Source organism: Myotis nattereri, assembly GCF_964212035.1.
Source record: "Myotis nattereri genome assembly, chromosome: 2".
NCBI classification, from domain to species: Eukaryota; Metazoa; Chordata; class Mammalia; order Chiroptera; family Vespertilionidae; genus Myotis; species Myotis nattereri.
Window position 1 is genome coordinate 9,628,495 of NC_138076.1, and position 23,418 is coordinate 9,651,912.

The 23,418-nt window shown below is 42.7% G+C and overlaps 1 protein-coding gene and 1 pseudogene across 2 annotated transcripts in view; one reads left to right on the plus strand and one right to left on the minus strand.

The window, feature by feature from the left end:
• The window catches only part of LOC308512628 (coagulation factor XI-like), a gene marked incomplete at both ends in the record, with an annotated part of 328,656 nt that overhangs the window by 174,516 nt on the left and 130,722 nt on the right, over nt 1-23,418 (plus strand).
• LOC308511482 (protein FAM149A-like) overlaps nt 13,039-23,418 on the minus strand; it is a 39,349-nt pseudogene continuing 28,969 nt past the window's right edge. Inside the window, exons 9-14 of the transcript XR_013997337.1 lie at nt 20,605-20,699; nt 19,091-19,300; nt 18,739-18,859; nt 17,411-17,535; nt 16,392-16,470; nt 13,039-13,250 (exon numbers count right to left, since the gene is read on the minus strand). The product of XR_013997337.1 is annotated as a protein FAM149A-like (transcript). The remainder of the gene's footprint in view (nt 13,251-16,391; nt 16,471-17,410; nt 17,536-18,738; nt 18,860-19,090; nt 19,301-20,604; nt 20,700-23,418) is intronic.

The window sequence follows — 23,418 nt, forward strand, 5'->3', positions numbered from 1 at the left end:
AGCCCCTGCCTTTCAAGTGCGTGGTCTGGGAGGAGTCTCCCGGGGCGGGCACAGAGGGCCGGGCGGGCGGGGGAAGAGGTGGCGCCCGGCCCAATCGCCTCTCCCTCCTCCCGCAACCCGTAGGCAGCAGCCCAGGCGCCCAGGAGCGGGCCTTCCCGTGCAGGGACCGCCCTGCCCCCTGGGGACGGGGCTGGAGCCTCCCCCGCTCGGAGGAAAGCGCCGCCGGGTTGCTGTGCAGACAGACGCCTAGTAACGCGCACGGGCCTCTGGTTCCAGCAGAAACGAAAGCCCGGACCCCGAGTCTGAAGGCAGAGAGCGCTGGGAAGACACGGAGGCCCTTGAGTGGCGGGGGGAGGAGAATGGGGTGCAATTCAGGGCAACTCAGGATGGAGAGGCGCACTGGGGCTGGGGTGGGCTGACTTCCGTTACAGGAGTGAGTGGTACGTTTTAGAATGGAAATAAAGCGGCGCCGGGTTGGAGGCTCGGTTTGGGGTTAGTTTTTCCCTGGCTGGGCGCCTGGCCTCATGATGCTCCCTTGCGCAACCAGGAGTGTCTTCTGCTCTCCTGGGACTGGCTGCGCGCGGGAGGTGGGTGCATCCTGGCTGCGCATCAGGGTCATTCAGAGCAGCTCCCTACTCTGACCTGGGACTCCAACCTGAGGGAGCAGGTAAAGTTCGTCATCAGGTCACGGGAGAGCTGAATCATGTTCTTGTGATCCCAATGGCTTCCAAATTGTCCTCGGGACCAAGAGAACATCGGGGCGGGTGGAGATGATGAAGGGCAAGGTCTCTGGAAGTGGGAGAGATAGGAGATGCTGGCAGAGTGGGGGTTGGATAAAGGAACAGTAATTATTAAGTAACTCTCAAAAGACAAACCACTCAGCCTATGGAAGGAAGGAAGGGAAAGCGAATGATGGTGAGAAGGATGCCCGAATTCTGCCCATGGCTGTGTTCACTGATATCTTTAAGTCTATCTCATCTCTCTAAAAGTCTATCAGAGCTATGAACCCATGGGATTTGTCTATGTCTGACTCTCTGCTCATCTCTGTGGACAAAACAAGGAATATATAACCACTATCCTCAAGAAGTCGAGAAGGGGGAGGGCGGAGTGCTTCAGGCAGCAGCCAACAGGAGCAGGAAGCGCTGCGAAGAGGAGAAGGGTATGATGGGTTCAAGAAAGTGTGGAGGGGATCCCTGCTTGGAACACAGGGTGGCTGAGAGTGACCAGGACAAGACAATGTTCACAGGTAGCATGGACCAGCTTTAAAAGACCCTGACTCCCAGGCTTAGAAATTGTATCTTTATTTTGAAGGCCATTTGTGGGTGAGAAAGAGAGCACTGAGGATTTTTTGAGAAAGGACTATAATATAAAAGACTTGTCTCTTTGTTCCCTGAATCATTGTTCTCATCCTATTTGTTACCAGATAGGAGCCAGTGCCCCGAAATTTCAGACTAGACTAGTCAGATGGCCAAGCATGAGAGAAACCCATGGCGACACTGTTCTCTCCTGGCTACCCAGGTCACAGTGTTGCGCCTTCGAATTTCCACCCTGAAACATAATGAATCTCTGTGTAGGGAGCATGGCATTGCCAAGGTGAAGACGATCTACCTACATTTGTCACCACTTAGTCAGCTTCATGGCACTCATCCCGCTGAGTAGGAAGTGGTCCCCTAACTTTTTCTCTTGAAGATTCTTTCTATATTAAAGGACAAACCACTTGGCAGATTTTTGCTCCTCTCCCCTGCTTGAAATACAGGCCTTTGAAAGTTAGTCATGGGCCAGAATCGGTTATAAACCACAGCACAGCTTTGTAAATGTTAACAGTTTTTTAAAAATAAATCTTTATTTTTCAGATTATTACAATTGTTCCTCTTTTTTCCCCCCATAGCTCCCTTCCACCCGGTTCCCACCCTACCCTCTGCCCTTACCCCTAGCACCCTCTGCCACTGTCCTCATCCATAAGTCTACAATTTTTGCCCAGTCTCTTCCTGCACCCCCACATCCCTTTCCCCCCAAGAATTATCAGTCCACTCCCTTTCTATGCCCCTTATTCTATTATATTCACCAGTTTAATCTGTTCATCAGATTTTTTATTCACTTGATTTTTAGATTCACTTGTTGATAGATATGTATTTGTTGTTCATAATTTGTATCTTTACCTTTTTCTTCTTCTTCCTCTTCTTAAAGGATATCTTTTAGCATTTCATATAATACTGATTTGGTGATGATGAACTCCTTTAGCTTTTTCTTATCTGTGAAGCTCTTTATCTGACCTTCAATTCTGAATGATAGCCTTGCTGGGTAAAGTAATCTTGGTTGTAGGTTCTTGCTATTCATCACTTTGAATATTTCTTGCCACTCCCTTCTGGCCTGCATAGTTTCTGTTGAGAAATCAGCTGACAGTCGTATGGGTACTCCCTTGTAGGTAACTCACTGTTTTTCTCTTGCTGCTTTTAGGATTCTCTCTTTGTCTTTTGCTCTTGGTATTTTAATTATGATGTGTCTTGGTGTGGTCCTCTTTGAATTCCTTTTGTTTGGGGTTCTCTGTGCTTCCTGGACTTGTAAGTCTATTTCTTTTACCAGGTAAGGGAAGTTTTCTGTCATTACTTCTTCAAATAGGTTTTCAATATCTTGCTCTCTCTCTTCTTCTGGCACCGCTATAATTCAGATGTTGGTTTGCTTGAAGTTGTCCCAGAGGCTCCTTACACCTTCTTCATATTTTTGGATTCTTTTTCTTTTTTTTTTTCCGGTTGAGTGTTTTTTACTTTTTTGTATTTCAAATATTTGACTTGATTCTTGCAATAGTCTAGTATACTGTTGGATTTCTGTATAATATTCTTTATTTCAGTCAGTGTATGCTTAATTTCTATTTGGCCCTTTTTCATATCCTTGAAAGTCTCCCTAGATTTATTGAGGGTCTCACTAAATTCATCGGTGGTTTCTAGAAAATTCTTGAAAAACCTTATAACCGTGGTTTTGAACTCTATATCCAGTAGTTTGCTTTCCTCCATTTCTGTCACTTGTGACCTGTTTCTTTGTCTCTGAATTTTGGCTGCTTCCCTGTGTTGGTAGGGTGGCTTTCTGTGCTAGGTGACCTATAGGGCCCAGTAGCTCAGCCTCCCCAATTACCTAAGTTGGACACTCTTGGTGCACCCCTTTGTGGGCTGTATGCACAGTCTTGTTGTAGTTAAGCCTTGATTATAGTTGCTATCACTGGGAGGAAGATACCTCAAGGCCAATTGGCTGTGAGAATCAGCTGTGTCTATGCTAGGAGAACTTCTGTGCTGGAGACACCCTTATGGGGCAAGACTTGCTTCAGTGGGGCTTTGGTGCTCACTGAGTCTGCCCCCTGAGTGTGTCCCTTATGGATCTGAGGGGTTGTAATCTGGATAGTCCCACTCTGACCACTGGGTACACTGGCACCTGGATCTCTAAGGAGGAGGCATAGGTAAACACTTGAAATTGCTGTCTTGAACAACCACTCCAAAAATACAACTAAAAGACAAAATGGACATCATCCAGAACCACAGGAAGGCTGGCTGAGTAGAAATTCTACAACTAGAAGGAAAGAGAAAAGCATACTGAGACTCAGAGGAGGTTCAGAAATAAGGTGCAGAGGTAGGGCGGCGCGCATAGAAAGGCCTGCCAACTGAGGATGCGGCTATCTTTTTCAATCTGGAGGGAGACACACGCTCGCACTCTGAACTCCAGTTCCGGGCTAGTCTCTGGGGACCCAGACTCATATGGGGAGAAACTGGACTGTCTGGCAGTGGGTAGAACTCGAGGGCGGCTTTCTCTCAGAAGTGCTTGCAGGGATTACTGGGACACTGAGACCCAGGGCCTCTTAGGGTAGGGCTGAGGATCAGCCATAGCTGTTTGCTCCGCCCTGTTGATTACCTGAGACCCTGACCCACCCAAGCTGTGATCAGAGGTTTTTGCATATGAATGATCTGGCCTTTTGTAATCTAAAATTACCTAACAAACTGCAGCTGGGTCAGAATACACAGAACATCCAAAAGAAGGCCCAAGGCCCCACAGCAGCTTGCATTGCTTCACAGCTGGGCCTATTTGGGCACCTCCAAATCCCACACAAAGAAGAGGAATCTGCAGATCTCTCCATAGCTCCTGTCAGGTAGCCTTGGGCAGAGGCTAAATTAGCACCTCCTTAGAGATCCAAATGTTAACATTTGATTTCCTTAAAATTCCCGTCACTTGGAATGACTCTTAATATGGAAAATATGTTTAATTTAGATTAAAAAAATAAATTCTGGCTAAATATAAAACTATATTATTCACATACTTATACATAGCAAATTATCAGAATAACAAGACACTATCATGAATTGTTGAATCACTAAGATCAGGTAAAGTTCACTTTATGTAAACAGTACAGTTTTATGGACAAGCATCATTAGTTCTATGTGACTACCTCCCAGGTCATACAATATAACATGAAATCATATTGTATGTACCCTTTTGCATCTTTCTTCTTAAACTCAACATTATTCCTGTGAGATGACTCTGTGTTATGTTTAGTATTTTTCATAACTGTGTATTATTCCATTGATTGACTATACTACAACCTATGAGACATTTTATGACCAACAGGTGGCCCAGAGCACAAAATTCATGCATGAAGGGGGGGTTACTCAGCCCAGCCTGCACCCTCTCCAATCGGGGACCCCTTGGGGGATGTCTGACTGCTGTTTTAGGTCTGATCCCTATGTACTGCTGGCTCCTATCCACTCATCTGCCTGCTTGCCTGATCATTCCTAACTGCCTCTGCCTGCCTGCCTGATTGTTCCTAACCCCTCTGCCTGCTTGCTTGATCGCCCCTAACTGCCCTCCCCTGTAGGCCTGATCTCACCCCCAATTGCCCGCCCCTGCTGGCCAATTTAGTTCTCATTGGTCGGTTTCTATGCCAGTCAACATCAAAAGCTTCACCTCCTAGGCAGCCATTGACTCCTCACAGTTCACCCAGATTTGGTTATGATTGGTTGGTTTCTATGCCAGTCAGTGTCTTTGGTCCTATCTCTGGGCCTGATCAGAGAGGTGGGGCTGATCAGCAACCCCGTGAAAGCCTGGAGAGAAACAGAGGCTGGCAAAGCCAGGAAAGAAAGAGAGGCAATGGCTGATTAACAGCTGCCACAGAGGCTGCGGATCAGGCCCTGACTCTCTCTCAGGGCCTCATCCATAGCCTCTTCATCAGTCAGTGCTGGATCACCACAGCAACCCAGCACTGACTGCAGGACTGACTTCCAGTGTTCAGGCGAATCTTTGGTAGGTCGTTATGGACTCTGGGTTTTTATATATTAGGATGGTTGTTTCAGATGTCATAAGTACAGGGAATTTCAAAATAATGTATACACACTTTAATAGCTGATAGCTCAATTTTGAAAATGAAATGTATTTTAATAAACTCTGCCATTAAAATTATTGTGTGTACATTTTTTGAGATGTATATATATTATTAATTCTGTTTCTATGGAGAATCCTGACTACTATAATCATCTCATTAAATAGATTCCTATTATTTGATTTTTTTGAGGTTATTATAAGTAGTATTTTTTTATATTTTATTAACTAACTATTGTTAGTATTTGGAAATGCAAATGCATTTTATGTTGACCTTGTTTTCAATGAGCTTGCTAAAATCACATACTGATTTTTAAGTCTATCTGTAGATTATTTTGGATTGTCTACCTACACAATGATGTTTTTTTGTGAAGAATGAATTTTTTCCTTTTTCCCCAATTTTTAAGACCCTCTATATTTTAATCTGGCCTTATCAAGCTGGCTAGGACATCCTGTATAGTGATGAATAACTTTGGTGGCTAGCAGAATCTTTTTGCATTGCTTCTGCTCTCAGGGGGTATAGTTGAATATTTTACCTTCAAGTATGAAGTTTGCTGAAGGGTTTTTTTCTCTAAATACCATAAGCAAATGATAGTTGTTCCCTTCTATTCCTAGATTACTAGGAAATTTTATTATGAATGAATTTTTTCTAAGACTGTCTCCGTTTATTGAAAATATCATATGTTTGTTTTCTTTGACATCATTTGTTCATTGATTATTTTTCACATGGTAGACCAAACTTGAATGCCTTACATAGATCTAATTTGGATGGCATTTATTACCCATTCATACCTGACTGATTTGATTTGCCACTATCTTGCTTAGGGGTCTGTCATCTGTGTTCAGAGATGAGATTCATCTATTTGTTTTCTATACCCTTATCAGTTTTTGTATAAAGGTTATGCTAGCCTTATAAAATGAATTCCTATTATCTTGAAAAAATTTTATATGGGAGTTATTGATGCTATATTTTCCTTAAATATTTGGAAGAATTAACCCTAGAAGTCATCAGGACTTGGAGTTCTCTTTGAGAGAAGGATTTTAATTATAGATTTAAGTCTATAATGGATATAAACTTTTCCAGGTTTCCTATTTCTTAAGTAATATTCTTCAAGGAGTTTAAACATTTCATCTAAATTATCATACCAAATTAGTCATAGTATACTGGTTAAATTTTGACATCTGTAAGATCGGTAATGATATGCCCATATTTATTCTTTGAAAAACTTTTCCCTCTATTTGACTTCAAGGATTCTACATTCTCTTGATTTTGAGTCTCCCTCATCAGTCATTTTTTCTGTCTGCTTCACTGCTTTCTTTCCATATCCTATACCTCTAGATCAGCGATTCTCAACCCGTGGGTCTCGACCCCTTTGGGAGTTGAATGACCCTTTCACAGGGGTCGCCTAAGACCATCGGAAAACACATATATAATTACATATTGTTTTTGTGATTAATCACTATGCTTTAATTATGTTCAATTTGTAACAATGAAATTGGGGGTCACCACAACATGAGGAACTGTATTAAAGGATCATGGCATTAGGAAGGTTGAGAGCCACTGCTCTAGATGTTAAAAGGAGTTGGAACTCTTTCCCTGTGTCTTTGTACTCACTCTCTTGGTTATCTCATCCATGTCAGTACCTAAATACATCTCTCTGTTGAATTATACTTCCAGTCTATACCTTTTCTCTAAACCCCAGGTGTAGATACCCAAATACCTCAACATCTCCACTTAGGCATCCAATAGGCATATCAAACATCACATGTCCCAGCCAAAGCCAAAAAGTCAATATTGATCCTTTCTTTAGTTACACTTCACATCTAATTCCACAACAAATCCAGCTGACTTGACTTTCAAAACACATCCAAAGTCCTCTGACTTCTGAGCAGCTACATCACTGTCATATGACTGAAATATTGTCTCAGGTCAGAATGCATTGCTCTGTCCTGAAAACTTTCCAGTTGCTCCTATTTCAGATAACTTTCCATTTCCAAGGTCAAAAAGGATCTTAATCACTCCTCTCCTATCATCTACTGTTATTCACCCCCTTGCTAATTCCATTCTATGCCCCAATGGCCTCTTTGCTGTTCTTCAAACCCCTAGGTATGCTCCTATTTTAGGCCAGTGTGTGTTTTTCCTATGTCTAGAATTCTCTTTTTCATATCTACATGGCTTCTTATCTCATCTTCATTGCATCTTTGCTCAAATATTACCTCTACAATAAAGCCTTCCCTTTCTAAAGTTGAAGCCCTATTTTAAGTTTCTTTATAGCATTTATTGCTATCTGACCCTATATTATATTTTTGTTGCTTTGGTTATTGAAAACAATTACAACAAAAATATAGTATCCAAATGATTTATGATATTAACAAACTGATTGCCTCCTCCACTAGACTCAAAGTTCTGTTAGGGCAAAAACTTCATCTTGTTCAGTCCAATGCTTAGCACAGAATCTTAATAAAAAGAAGGTGCTTGATAAACATTTGATGATGAAATAATAAACCCATATTGATGACCACACACAAATGTTATATTCTGAAACAAATTTTAAATTGGAGTTTTTATCAAAGAGCTAAAACCCTGAAAAACATAGATGGATATATATTTTGAATTGATGAATGTTTGCTATTTGGTTAGAAATATAAATGAGTGAACAACCTATGTGTATGCAGAATTGAGAGATATTCACACAAATTATATAAAAATTGGGAACCTAAACAAGCTTTTACGAATGCAATAAATTTCTGAAAACTCTTTCAACACTTTATATTTTATTAAAAGTTAAAGAATTAAAAATCCTGGACAATGATCTGTGATCATAAGAAAACAATGACAATAAAAATATCCTACCCAAATTATTTATGATATTAAAAATGTACCTCTTAATTGGTATAGCAATTACATTCTAGTTCAGAATAACATATGGATATTTCCTCTCATGTTATATTTTAAAAATTGAGCAGTTTTTTATGGCATTTGACATGTTTTTATATTACTTTTCAATTCATTCATTCCTTCTTGGTTTTTGGATAAATTAACAGACATTTTATTAAGGTAGTCTCTAACCTTGATTTAAAAACTAGAGGCCTGGGGCAGAAATCTGCACATGGGTGGGGTCCCTTGGCCTAGCTGGTGATCGAGGCCAATCGGGGGGGGGGGGGGGCCTGCTGAGGAGAGGAGCCTCAGGAGGTTGGCTGGCCAGTTCCCGGATCAGGTCCTATGTGGGGGCCAGCCACAGGGGCAAGGGGCTGTAGGAGGTTGGCCAGTTGGCCCCTCCCCTGATTGGGGTGAGGGGCCAAACAGGGGTGGGGCCGGCCGCGGGAGGTTGTGGGGAGCTGATCAGGGCCTGTATCAGCCCGGTTGGCCGCCACAGTGTACATCATTACAACTGGAGGTTCTGGTCATTCCGCTGTTCCTGTTGCTGGGCTTTTATATATATAGATTGACCTCAGGAATAATTCAGTTTGCCTTTTTCAATTTTTATCAAAATTTTAAGATGATTCATTTATCAATGATTATTATGAAAACACTGTCCTAACTTTGACCTAACCAGTTCAAGAAGCACCATCCTTGGTATAAGGATTACTTACTAGCCTCTGAATCTCAATTAACCTGTAAGTAAAACATTATCTTTAATACAGATGTGAAAACATGTGCAGAGAACAGGTTTTTTAAATTCAGGGACACAGTTAAGTCTTTTTGTTATGTCTAAAATGATACTTTATCTTCCAATTGAATATATTTAGAAGATATGAAGCAAGATCATTGTACTTGGTTCCATATTTTAAAGTACTTTTATCAATATATGTAAAAAATAGAATTTTTTAATTGTTGCACAACTCCAAAGCCACATAAAATAAAGCTACCATTAAACCTTTTCAGTGGTTCTCTATGAAAAAATAATTCCTTTTTTATACCTAATGTTAGTGTAGGATGCATATCAATCCTTTTGAAGAAGTCTGGGCTGATTAGCGAATGACTTAGATGGTTCTTGGAAACTGATATAAAATAGTCTGAATGGTTTTGAAGGAGCCAGGTAGATAGGAATGGCACAGTTAGCAGTAATTATGGACCAAAGAGCACCTAACTCCAGACCACTTATATGTCTAGAAGTTCCTCATGTCTGATAACTGCAGAATTAGGACTGATACTCTATATTGAAAGCTTTTATAGCTTATATTTAGGGATAATTAGAAAATTCTTTGTGTAGGTTACTAAGCATTGAGAATATGACCTAGAATTATGGAGCTGTGGCCAATCAGAAGAGCCACAGACCCAGTGATCATTCTCATGTCAACTCCCTAACATGTTCCATGACTATAGACATTGAAGTAGAGGACGTAAAGGAGAACATACCAATTGGAGGCAAGGCTCTGGACAACACTAATTCAAGTGCCAACACTCTTCTTCATTGCCAGACGTTTGTAAGTGGGCAAAGATCCTCTCAGAGCCAGTAATACGTCTGATAATAACCTATTGTACATTTACTAGTAGCCCGGTGCACAAAATTCGTGCACTGGGGTGGGGGGGGAGGAAAGGGTCCCCTCTGTCTGGCCTTCACCCTCTCCAATCTGAGACCCCTCAGGGAATGTCCAACTACCTGTTTGTGCCCACACTTTTAACAGATAACAGCTCCATTGTTGTTTCTTTCTTATGCTTAAAACCATTGGAATTAGTAGGTATTCAAAGTGTGTATACATTCTGGGGGGACACCCTGTATATCTCTAGTCAGCGGTGAAAGAAACCAACAGCGGATTTGGAACCCCCAGACAGGGAACCTCATTCACTCCCCACATGTCTCCCCACTTCACTTTCCACCTTCATGGGCAGCAGGAGAATCAACGTTTTCTCTTATTAATTTGGAAAAGCATGTCCTGTCACCCGCTGCCCGGCAGAAGTGAGCTAGGCCCCAAGCAAGCGAGGCTCAGTCAGGGCAGCCTTCGCTCATGGGTGCTGGTACCCAAAGTGCACATTCCTCCTCTACAGTCGCCCCGACTATCCCACTGTTTCACTGAAAGGACCGAGAATTCCTCTCTGCCTCTGGGTTCTTGATCTTGAACGCTGACCGAAGGCACCTCAGCGAGGGCTGCCCGTGCCCACCAGGTGTGTCTGTCTGCACCTGCTCCTGCCTCAGCACCTGCATTAACCCCCGAGAGGCGATCTCGTAGCTGCACTGGCCTCTGTGGGAACAGGGCAACACCACTCCGCCCTCTCACTGTCATCTCACAGGCGCCCACCCTCAGCACCCAAAACACCCAGACACTCCCCAAAGGACGTGCGCGCATCAGAGGGGATGTGTGCACATCCTGTGGGGGTGTTAGGCATGCTGGGTTGATGGAAGTGCAGTGGAGAGGCGGGGGGAACTTGTGCACGCCTTGGTTTGCAACTGTTGCAGGCATGGGAGGGTGACAGTGTGCTGGGGGGATGTTCGCACTCCAGGGGGGGATGTGCACACCGGAGGCCTCTGGCTTTGCACACCCGCAAACCCCTGTGGTGTGGCCAGGAGGATGTCAGTCTGGCCCGCCACAGTGGCTGTCCCTGCGATCCTGCACCTTCTGGGCCAGGAGGCAGATCTTGCGCAGCCACTCCTGGGCACTGATGGCCTGCAGGTGGTACTTCAGCTCAGCCTGCAGGCTTCTCTTGGCGCGCTCACAGCTGTCACCACCACCATGTGGGGAGTAAAGGCCGCCCTCCGCTGGCCTGCCTCCCCTGTCCAGAGGCTCTCGGCGCTGCTCACCTGCCCAGAGTGACTGAGGCTGGGCGGAAGCCAGGCGTCCTGCCCTGCCCAACCCCAGCTGATCCACCCCTGTGCAAGCTGCCGCCCCACCAGGAAGGGTCATAAATCCAGGTCCCGGGATCGCAGACAGCCTCAAGCACTGCCCCCCGCCCGGCAGGGTCACAGATCCGGGTCCGGACCGCAGACAGCCTTGTCCGCTGCCACCCGCCTTCAGTATGCAAATTAGCCGCCATCTTGTTGCTTCACGGTGGGGGTCCCCACTGGGTGCCTGCCAGCCTGGATGATGGGCTGATGGCTGTTTGCAGCTGGTCACACCCCCTTTAGGTTTGGGGTCCCCACTGGGGTTCCTGGCCAGTCTGGGTGAGGGGCTAAGGACCGTTTTCAGGCTGGTGGGCGACTGAAGCTACCAACCTCTCCTTTTTTTCTTTCTTTTTTTTTATTCTGGGATTTATTTACCTTCTATGGCTGTCACTGGAGCTGAGAGCTGGCTTTAGCTCTGAGGCTCGGCTCCAGCTCTGAGACCTCGGCTGCTGAAAGCAGGTACTGGGTTTGTTTGGGTTCTATAATTGTAACACTCTTGCGGTCCTGCTGGCTAAAGCCCGGCTGGCTGAAAGCAGGTTTCTGGAGCTTGTTTAGGTTCTATAATTGCAACATAGTTGCTTAGACTGCAGCTCAGAGGCTGGCAGCGGCAGGTGGGGAACCTTGGCTTCTTCCATCACTGGAGCAAGCAAGCCTCCTGTTCACTTCAGCTGCCTGGCTGCCGGCCGCCATCTTGGTTGGCAGTTAATTTGCATATTGCCCTGATTAGCCAATGGGAAGCATGTCGGAGGTATGGTTAATTACCATGTTTGTCTATTATTAGGTAGGATAGGAATAGATAGATAGATAGATAGATAGATAGATAGATAGATATAAGCTTCATTGTGGATTAATAAAAATTAAATCATTAAAATATAATTATTTGATAGAAAAGAAGAATTACACAAGTTGAGATATGAAAAGATCAAAATGAGTCTAAAAATTTAAATCATGATAAAGGAAAACAATGGGGCAGAGAGGAAAAGAGAAATGACCACATAGCCTTGCCTCCAACTGATTAAGCCTCATTTACATTCTCTATTCCACTTTCCATATTAATGTCAAATAGGGATATGCTCAGAGGAAAAATAAAGCAAAGCAAGAGGACAGACAGCAGACAGAGCTGCTGCTTTAGACAGAGGGATCGGGAAGGCTCCAAGCCCTGAGGTGACATCCGAGGAAGCTCAGGTGGTGATGAGGAGAGGAAGATGCTGCTGCGAAGCCTTCGGTCCAATGGAGGAACACTTCAGTTGTGAACAATAATGATGAAACCATACGCAATATATTTTAATTATGTTTATGTTCATAATTAAAATCAGTCATTTTTTTTAAAAAAATCATTAAACTGGGGATACTTCTGAAAAGACCTGAACTTGAACATGAAAACTAGTAAAGCAAAATGGCCTTAGGAGACTTCACCACTCACGTTCCTCAAAGAGGCTCGTGACTAAACTACTTTTTAAAAGGGTATGAGAAAGTCAGCACACTGACCAGAACAGCCCCAATCTTCGAATGGCACAGGGTACCCAAGATGACTCTGCTGTTTTCTAAAGAAGGAAATAATACCTATTCGTGATTAGGATTTTGATGGAATTAATCATGGAATGAGACACAAAAAATATGTCAAGACACAAATTTACAATATGGTTCATTATTATTTATATTAAGTAGTGTATGAGTACATACACTAATTATGTGTGTGCGTGTATAGTTGATAAAAGGCTGGATTATAAACACACGTTCCTCTGAACAAAGCCTAAAGGTTCCATGTTGGAATGCTTCCAATGACAAAGACTGATAAGCTTGACTTGCATTGTGTTTACAATGCAAAGTTCACAATTAAATTGTTTATTTGTCTGCATTTCTCTCAGACAGTCCAATATCGCAGACTGCTGTGCCAACAGACACTTACTATAATGCTTGTTCTTCTGTTTTTCAAGTGACAAGTGGTCGCAGAGGCTCTGGGTGGCCCAGCAAAGGCTGCAATTCTGGGAAAGCAACATCAAGTTGCCACCTGGAATCTCTTTCTTAAAGTCGGAGTTGTCCTCTGAAAAGACTTGGGTGGATACTGCGAACCTGAAACACCAACCAAAAGTAATTCTCATTAAAATGTTAAAAAATCCAGGTCTGAAAAGGGATGTTTTTTATAGCCCATGGAGACTGTATTTTTAAAAAAGAAAAAAGGTGCCCTAGCTGGTGTGACTCAGAGGATAGAGCGTCGGCCTGTAGACTTAAGGATCACTGGTTTGATTCTAGTCAAAGGCATATGCCTGGGTTGGGGGCTCGATCGCAGAAGGGGGTGTGCAGGAGGCAGCCAACCAATGATTCTCTCTCTCTCTCTCTCTTTTTTTTTTTTGTATAGGGCGTAATGTCACAGGAAGGCCACAGTATTCTGCCACCCATGAGGAGGAAGCCCAAGTTGCTGTTGGATGTTTTGTACACAGAGAAGCCATTCTTCAGGCGCTCTGCTCTCTCCACACCCAAGCAATGATTCTCTTTCATCATTGATGTTTCTATCTCTCTCTCTCCCCCACTCCCTTCCTCTCTGAAATCAATAAAAATGTATTAAAAAGAAAAGAAAAAAGGTATTTAATGTCACTTTCACAGACACCAGGAAACAGTCATATGCAAAAACTGCCATCTGGGGTTAAGAAGAAGGAAAGGTGTTCGTCCCCACCAAGCCTCGGGGCCGGCCATGTGTCCTTCCAGGCAGGTGGGGTGCAGGGACCTTCTCCCCACAGGGGGTCCCGAGGCCGAGGCAGTTAGTAGGGAGCTCTGCCAGCCACATGGGGGTAGAAGCAAAGTCACCTGCCTTCCTGCTATTGGGGACACCCCATCAGCTCCTCCCCTCCTTTTTTTTTCAGCCACAAAAACAATATGTTGGTAAGTTAATAGCGCCAGATGCTTTCTGACTTGGAAGCAAAGGTAAGAAAGAGACCATGTGCTTGCTTGTCAGAGAAAAAAGAAAATAAAACCTTAGAAATAGAGAAACATCTTTCTTGATGCACCCTCATTCCCTTCTACAGAAATGAAAAGGGACTCTGACCGTCAGTAATAATTGTTGTCACAAGTTTCTGAGAAGAGCCTACACTGACTTAGATTTGGTGAAACATCAAGAGCGCGGAGTTACAGCAAATTCAGAGCCCAGTTCCATCTCCTAACCTCACTCTCGTGTGCCCAACAAACTAGCTGACATCCACTCAGCATGCTGTAGTCAACCTCTCCAAAACAATTCATCAGAACTCCTCAAGTTCCCTCTTTCAGCATCACCCACAGAATCCTAGGTATCAGCCTTCACTCCTTTCTCTCTCACATACCCCAGGGTGTTCCTCCCAATTCAGTGGCTCATGCCTCCCCCAGGAAGGTTCTCTGCCCATTTGCCCACCTGCATATCCAGCCGGGTGGCCCCGCTGGCCACTCCCACAGCCCTTTCCATCTCCCCATTAGCCTGAATGTCCCTTCAGGCTCAGACCAAAATGTCCTTGGTGTTTGAATCTCTGCCTTTAGCACAGACCTAGGCACAGAGTGAGCAGTTAGTACATTGTAATTTATTGATAAACAAACTTGGGTGTCTAATTCTGCTTGACCATCTATGATTCTGTTAAAAGCAATACTTGATAATGTAGCGTGGCTGTCTCTTAGACAAAGAACTATTGTCACTGACCATGATAGCGAACAGCGCCAGGGAATGTATAAGGAAAAAAAAAGCAATGGCAAGGTACAGCAACCCAGAGCTATTAAGCATTGGAGAACAATCTCAAAGGGCTAAAGGATCTTTGACATCACTCTGCTACAGAACTATAGAAGGGTGAGGCAAGCACTGACAAACCTCTGTTGCTCCAATGCATAAATTTTGCTAAATTTATTTTAAAATTATAATATATGAAGTGTTTCCCTGAAAATAGCAATTATCCTATATGTTAGATGATTTGTAATACAAGTGGTCATAATTTCTACTATGAACACTTGCAGCAAACAATGTCTTTCCGGCATCTACCAAGGTCGTTTCCATACATCTTTCCAATAATTACTTTACCAGCCAGCAGGTTATAGAGAAGAAACGGAGGCCCAGGGAGGGACTGAGACAGCCCACAGATTGCTCGGCTGGTGGGGGCGGAGCCAGGCTGGAAACCAAGCATTTGAGCCCGCTGGCGTGGCTCAGTGGGGGAGCATCGCCCTATGAACCAGAAGGTCACGGTTTGATTACCAGTCAGGACATATTCCCAGGTTGTGTGCTCAATCCCCAGTGTGGGGCATGATCAGTGATTCTCTCATCACCGATGTTTTTCTCTCTCTCTCTCTTTCTCCCTTTCTCTATGAAATCAATAAAAAGGTCTTAAAAAAAGAAAAAGAAACCTTGATTCCAGGGATTCATGACAATGGCATGTGGCCGCCCTGAATAAAAATGTTGGTCATAACGGAAGCATGTGTGTGACACAGGACAAGCACTACTTGGTTCCCTTAGGAGCCAGTGTCCACATATTTAGACTCCAGTAACGTTCTTTTCCAAATGTCACCTTGCCTATGATGATTTGACCATGTGCTTTATTTTCCTCTACCCTTGACTGTGTTTGAATGATTTCACAAATTCAATATTATCCTGTCATACATATAAGCAGTAGCAATGGTGTACTTGTGATTAGAGGCAGTTAAAGATGAAAAAGTATTTTGCAACAATAAAAGTTCATTTTGATCAATCTTTTGCCTCTGAAAAAAAATGTTGGTCATAGTTTGAAAATTAAAACATCATTGGCTTGAATTCTGATGAGAAACTTTATTCTTTGAAGAGCACACTCATCTGTAAAACTCTACATAAATAATTAGAATGTATGTATTGTATTAGGCATTTTTATCATTAGATCTTCAAAGAGAATCTAAGATTAAGGTTTTATTTAGGAGAAAAGCATGAACCTCCACAGCTGAAGGAGACACTAATTTCCCATAGGACTCACAAGGCAGCCTTTTCCCTTTTTTTTGAGGGTGAGATCCTAAGTTGATTAAAAAGCATTTGGGCATTTTCCTCTTTACAACCACAGCTTGCCTGTGCAGTTTTGCTCTTTATAGAGGTTTCTGAGGTCTGGTGTAGCCCACAAACCCCTGGTATTTCCTCTGACGGGGTCCACAACAGTCCCATCCAGGGAGCAATCTTCAGCTTCTTTTCCAAAACTTACAGTTTCACACATTACATCATTTTATTTATCCATGGAGAACACTGACCTGTCAGCAAACCTTGACCTGCCCAGGTGTGGCCAGCAAACTCCATCAGGGTCAATGAACCTTTTCGAGGGGTGTCTGACTGTTAGAAGAAAAATAAAGGATGAGTTTTAGGTCGTGTTAGAAGGATGAGTTAGAAGGATGAGTTTTATTGTTTCAGATACTTTTTTTCCTTGTTTGACATTTAGTCAAAAGTATGTATTTTTTACATTCAATATTATTTTGTATAGATTTCAGGTGTACAACATAGTGGTTAGATAATCATATACTCTACAAAGTGTTTCCCTGATATTTCCAGTCCCCACCTGGCACCATCAACAGATGTTACAATATTATTGACTAGATTCCCTATGCTGTACTTACAACCCCATGACTCTTCTGTAACTACCAATCTGTACTTCTCAATGCCCCCTCCACTCTAGCAACCATCAATCTGTTCTCTGCACCTATGGGTCTGTTTCTATTTTGCTTATTTATTTTGTTATTTAGATTCCACATGTAAGTGAAATTATATGGTATTTGTCTATCTCTGACTGACTTATTTCCATGCTGTGACAAATGGTAAAATTTTTCTTCTTTATGACGAATATTCCATTGTATGTATGTATGTGTATATGGCACAAATTCTTTATCCACTTGTCTATTGATGGGCACTTGCGTTGGATATTTTTAAAATATGTTTTTATTGTTTTTAGAGAGACAGGAAGGGAGAGGGAGAGAAACATTGATCAACTGCCTCCTGCACATCCCTTACTGGGGATTGAGCCCAGGCATGTGCCCTGACCTTGAATTGAACCAGTGACCTTTTGGTACATGGGACAAGATTCAATCAACTAAGCCACTCCGGCCAGGGCATGGGGTGGATATTTTTAAAAACCAAAGTATAGTTAACACAATGCAGCATACAGATCATGCTTATGGAAATGTACACTTGAAACCTGTATGATCCTATTAGCCAATGTCACCCAAACATTTTAATTAAAAGAAAGATAAAAACAAAATATAGTTAACAGATCACCTACCCGGAATGAATGGGTTGTGCTAGGCCTTGAAAACTGTTCCACAGAGACCTTTCTCGAAGAGGTGATTGTTCTACACTATCGCGTATTGCACTTAAAACACGATTTTGTGCATGCCTTCCTCTGTACTAAATGAGAGATATGTTATTGTTTAAATAAAATTCAAACCTTAAAAAAACAAAAAACAAATCTATATATGCTTCGCTCCTTTAAACATTCATTTATTCACTTATTTGAAAACATATTTATATGTTGTTAATCATAAGATCTACTAAGCATAAATATAGAAATATTTTAATTATGGAATTGCATTTTTTAGCCTAATAAAATAACAATGTCCTAATTGGTAAATATGGGTTAAAAACCTTTACTACATCAAATTCTTAGTATTAAACTGTATTAAAATGTAGTTCTGCAGTTGTGAACCATTGTACTTTTTTTAAGGTGTTATTTGCCTTCTTTTGTGACTTCATGCTCAGCCTCAATATTCTAAGATTAAATACTAAAGTGTTGCCACTCTGACCTCCTGGGAATGGGTCCATGGCTATGCCCAGGGAGACACAGGGAATAGAAGAGAAAACATTGCCTCAGCGTTTGTTCTCTCCTTAAGCTTTATGTTGCCACAACCTGGGTGCTTCTGTGTTCTATAAAATAGACACAAGCTATTTGTGTCATAGCAGAGCGTGTGGTCATTATGAAATATGGTTATGCCTATTACCAGCAGCACAGCTTCCCCCGACCTTTTCCAATTGCAGGGCTGAGCTGAGCTTGGCTGAAGAAGGGATTGCTTCTACATTGCAGTAAACATAGGAAAGTTAGCGGGAAAAATGAAAGCTGATAAAAAGGGCAGGGGTATGTGACTGAGCTCCTCATTTATGCCAGTGGTTATTTAACATCTTTACATCCATTGAATCCCTATAACAATTTTTTGAGGTAGCAATTATTATTGCCCTTTGATAGATGACAAAATTGAGGCTCAGAGAGGTTCCTTTAGACCAGATCACACAGAGACTGGGTGGCAGGATTTCAACACACATCTGCCTTTCTCCTACCTCACCTTCATGCTATTTTCTGCACATCATCCTGACCATCAGGTATGTCCTGGACACCTGAACTCCCTCATTTAGCTTAAACCATGTTTTTATTTCACAAAATAGTGAATTGACCCTGCCAGCCCCTGTAAATTCTCACAAGCCACTTATTTTCAGGAAGCAGATTATGGAGACATTTTATGTTAATGATTTCACTGCAAAGTACCAAGATTATATGTTGTTTGTTTCTTTGTTTGTTTGTTTGAATGGTGCCCTTTAATATAATGGAATGTGTCTTACAGAGACAGGCCGAGATCCAGGAACTGCCACCTTCTGCTCAGCAGGCTCGGGGCCTATGGGGGGTAACCTTCTCCGTGCGGTGTGGACTGGTGGGGAGGACATGTGGTCCATGCCAGTTTGCCTGTGAACACAACAACACGTAACTGAGCATCCGGGAGTCAAGACAGAGGACAGACCTTACACAGCTCCTGATGTGCGCTCTTCATCACAGACTGCCTTCCAAGAGAAATGAGCTGAGTTCAGGAAGACAAATGTGGGGAGGGGCCTGGCACCAGCTAGCTCTGTCACCTTCTCCTTGCTCAGCAATCGCCATCAGCCTGTATTGGTTTATCATGAGAGAAGCAGGATGTACAGTCTTGTTCCCCTAAGCACCTCCTTACTGTCCACACTGGGGGTTTTCATTCTCTGTGAGTCTGAAGGGAGAGAACGCAGCCTCCTGTGTACTGGTGTTTTCTTTGCAGGAGTCTGTAGTCGGCAGGACCTTGAGATTTGTCCCAGCTGGTGGTGGGCCGAAGAAAGGGCACTAGCTCCCATACTCAGTGATTTGTCCTCTTGTTCATTCCTGAGGAAGGGAAATCAAGTTAATTACTGGGATGCAAGCTCTGTGAGACTAGGGAACATTTGCCCATGACCAGACACCATCAAGAACAGTGCCTGGCTCCTAGACGATACCCATTCCATTTAAAGGATAAACAGATTATCATTTCCAATTCCGTTTCAATTTCAATGAAGAATCATCAATAAAGAGAAATGATCGAAGTTTCTTATTGTTTATGATCAAACATTATAGCCCATAAGATTAAGAATTCACTACTACATTCCCCTTTTCTTTTTCTTAAAATATATTTTTATTGATTTCAGAGAGGAAGAGAGATGGAGAGAGAGAGAGAGAGATACATCAATGATGAGAGAGAATCATGGTGTCTGGGCCCTTTTTCTTATGTGCCCCAACCTAACAGTAATCCTTCTGTGGTCGATATTTGAATAGCATGTTTCTATCCTCACACACTGGCCGTGACCTGCCCTGAGTGTGATTCTCATTCTCTCACGCCCTCCACAGTCCGGGTGTTCATGTGTGCGCAGCACAGGGAGGAGGCTGGGTGGTTATTTCTCATACGTACTGCGTCCTGTCTGCAAAATGGGCCGGGCTCTGCTTGTTGGGGTCCAGCCCCAACAGGTCCAGGGGTTCCCCAAGGTATGGACGGAGTCGGCGAAGAAGGAATGACACAGAGGCAGCATTCAGTTGATCAGCATAGTTGGGTTCTCTTGCCTGGTTCTGTGGCCAGGATCTCCAGCCAGGTTCTGTCCAGGTTCTCCAGCCAGGTTCTGTCCAGTTTCTCTTGCCATGTTCTCTCGCTAGGTTCTCCAGCTAGGTTCTGTCCAGGTTCTTTAGCCATGTTCTCTCACCAGGCTCTCCAGCCAGGTTCTCTCACCAGGCTCTCCAGCCAGGTTCTATCCAGGTTCTCTAGCCATGTTCTCCAGCCAGGTTCTGTTTCTTATTGTCTTGTCACATCTGTATTTATACCAGTTGATTTTAATCCTATCAATTTCTATTCCAAAGGTTAGGGTGTTTCTTATCTCCATTCCAGGGAGTAAAGATTATGCAGCTTAAGCATGACTGTTGATAATTAAAGTGATTAACTACCTGCCTGGCACTTAGTTAAGGGGTTTTATTCCCTCCCTAACTTCAGGGAAAAATCCCTACCTGGGGAAACAATCTTTCTCGGAGAGGTGACCTTGGTTAAAACACATAGCGCCAAGAAGGGGAGCAAACATATTAAGAACAGTATGCCATATACACCAGGTCCCTTGAATCATATGCTGTGCAGATGTTTCTTCCCTGCAACGATTGCGTCAAGCAGCAACGATGGACCGGCTTCCAGGATCTGCTGAAGTGTTTTTGGTTGAATTGTCATCACACCATTCAAATCACTATAAAAACTGTTGGAGAAGCGATGGATCTGAGGAAAGTAAAAACAATCAAAATTAAAAAGCATCCATAGCCACTGACATCATGACTGTCTGCTAGGAATCCACAGGAAGCAATGGCACCTTCAGACTGGCTAATGGGAGGAACATTCCATGAAGAAACTAGAGTTTGTAAAGAGGTGGGGAGCGAAATTAACAAGGAACAGCTTAATTCCCCAAGGCTTATCACAGTGGGGACACATGCCCACACTTGGGCCTGGAGCGACAAGGGTTGCTGCCTGGAGAAATGCCACCAACACACTGTGACCTGGCAGCCGGGAGAAAAGCAGCACCACACCTCATGTTCTCTAATCTCTGAGCGCCCACAGCGGACAGGTTCTGGGCAAGACAGCCAGGGAACGCAGCCTCCAGGGCACCCCAGGGGGAGGCAGTGCAGAGCGCACCAGGAGAAGCAGAGCAAAGGGGCCCCAGCTCCTGACCGGCCAGCTTGCTCTGGTCCTCCCCTCCCTTGTCCTTCGCAGCTTCCCCCTCTGCTTCCTGGGAGCAGCATGGTGCCTGGAAAACTCCCAGCCCCAGACCCAAAGGCTTAAATTTAAATCCCAGTTCTAACTGCTTCCTGGTTGGTGATCATGGGAAGATTACTGTGGAGTTTTAATTTCCTGATCTCTAAATTGGGAATAATGACACTTACTTCATAGAATTATTATGGGAATGACATTAGACAACATTGGTGAAAGCATGAATTAAAGGCTCAATAATCAACTCTTTATTCCAGTTCCTTAATATGTCCAACTAAGATTCAAAATAATATTTAGACCTAGAGGAACCAGGTATCTGACACTAGAATTCTATTCTGGGTCAAGAATAGAACTAGCAACTACAATAACATTTTCCTCATGTTGGATAAATGTACAAAGAAATGTTAGAATAAATGAAGACCTATTGCAATTACCACTAGAATACTTTGACTATTTCAAAATAAGTTCTATTAGTATTTATTTGTATTTTTACCTGTGTTGTCCATGCATTTTCTTTCAGCATTTATCCAAAAAAGAACCTCAAAATAGATGTAGAAAACATTTCTTAAAACTATTAAAAACCACAAATATTTGTAAATAACTGCTTAGATATCATCAGGTAAAATAAATAAACTTGAGAAATGGGAACATTTCTGGAATGTTACTATTTCTCAAGTTTATTTCTTCTGCCTGGTGTTTAAAGGTTCCATGTTGTTATCCACTGTTCGCTTCTATGTAATCCACACTGCATATTTTAGTATGCAAAGTGGGAGATGATGTTGAACCTGTCAGAGCAGTTTCAAGAGACCAGAACTTACAACAAACTCATAGCAACTCCAACAACAAAAGCAAATCAGACTTATTGTAAAGCCTGCACACTGGAGAATAAAGCGATCCTGTTAGGTATTCCTGTTTCTAACCAGTACTCACTGAGCTGTGTGCCCTGTTCAGGCCTGTGTCCTTTCAGGCTCACAAAGGCGTTCCGTAGACTTGCTCCTGGGCTCGGGCATATTTTCGCCTCTGCCTTGAGTACCCTCCCCTTTCTTTTCAGCTTACCAAATCTTGGCTATTGTTTAAGATTCAGTTCAGGTCTTACTCTACTTCAAGCATGTCAAACTCAAAGGCTAACAAGGGCCAAATAAACAAGGTTTAAGTTCATGTGGGCTGCAAAAAAAAAAAAAGATTCCATTTTTATAGAAACGTAGGCTTATGTTGATAAAGACATGGTGAATACAAAGGGCTGAAAATAAATGAGTAATCGTTAACATAAAATAATAGAACATTTATTAAAAGTTAATATTTTTTCTTGAACATTAACTTACCAGACGATGAATAACTGCACAAATTAATAAGTGTAACGCAAATAAACCTATTTTTCTTGTTCTCCGAAAGCAAAATATTTCCTGTTGCACACACCAAACAAGTCAGTACAAGACTAAAGACGTGGCAATTGGCTGCTGTAATATTCGCTGATAGTATTAGTGGAGAGAAATGGTGTGCTTGAACATAAGGAGTGTAAGGGAAATGAATGCAACACAATTATAGTAATCAGTCATTAGCGAAAGTTGTAGTTCATTATTAATAATTATGTATAACAAAATATTGTAAAACTTAAGTTATGAAATTTTTATTAAAATGTTTGATGCCGTTATATTGGCTGGGCTGCAAAAATATTCATTGTGGGTAGCATGTGGCCCATGGGCCATGAGTTTGACATGCTTGCTCTACTTTGTGAAGGGTATACTGTTTTTCTTTGAACTCTACATCATTTATGAGCTAAAGGACATGGAACTATTATAATATAATGAAATGTAATATAACATAATATGATATGATATAATGCATATAATTAGCATCTGATTACAATAATAAAACTAACACTTATTGAGTGCCTACTCTATGCCACACAATGTCTTGTCTCCTTTAATTCTCATAGATAACAAAACCAGTTTTGAAGGAAAGGGGCTGATTCAAGATCACAAAGCTAATAAATCATGATGTCAGGCACCAAACTTGTAGTCTATACCCAAATCTCAACTGCCAGGAGCCGGTCCATCCTTGCTGTTTCAAGGGACCTGGCATATATAGCATACTGTTCTTAATATGTTTGCTCCCCTTAGCGCTGTGTGTTTTAACCAAGGTCACCTCTCCGAGAAAGGTTGTTTCCCCAGGTAGGAATTTTTCCCTGAAGTCAGGGAGGGGATGCCTCTCCTAGAAAGGTTGTTTCCCCAGG